Here is a 233-nt window from a genome sequence, read left to right as displayed (position 1 = left end):
ATTTGCCACAAGTTCACTCAAGAATAATATTTAACACTTACTTTCAGGGCTTCGCAATGACATCAACATCAAAATGGATTTTTGAACCACGGATAACTCTTAGCTCTTTTTGCTAATATTTTGGAGTGAAGGATAGCAAAAGCTGAAATGCAAATCCTATAATCTATTATCAGAATTTAACGTGAAGTCTACAATATGTTACCTGATGTAGAGTGAGTTAGGCGAGGGCTTGA

The sequence above is a fragment of the Penaeus monodon genome, chromosome 29 (assembly GCF_015228065.2).
Source record: "Penaeus monodon isolate SGIC_2016 chromosome 29, NSTDA_Pmon_1, whole genome shotgun sequence".
NCBI classification, from domain to species: domain Eukaryota; kingdom Metazoa; phylum Arthropoda; class Malacostraca; order Decapoda; family Penaeidae; genus Penaeus; species Penaeus monodon.
This window is presented reverse-complemented; position numbering follows the sequence as displayed.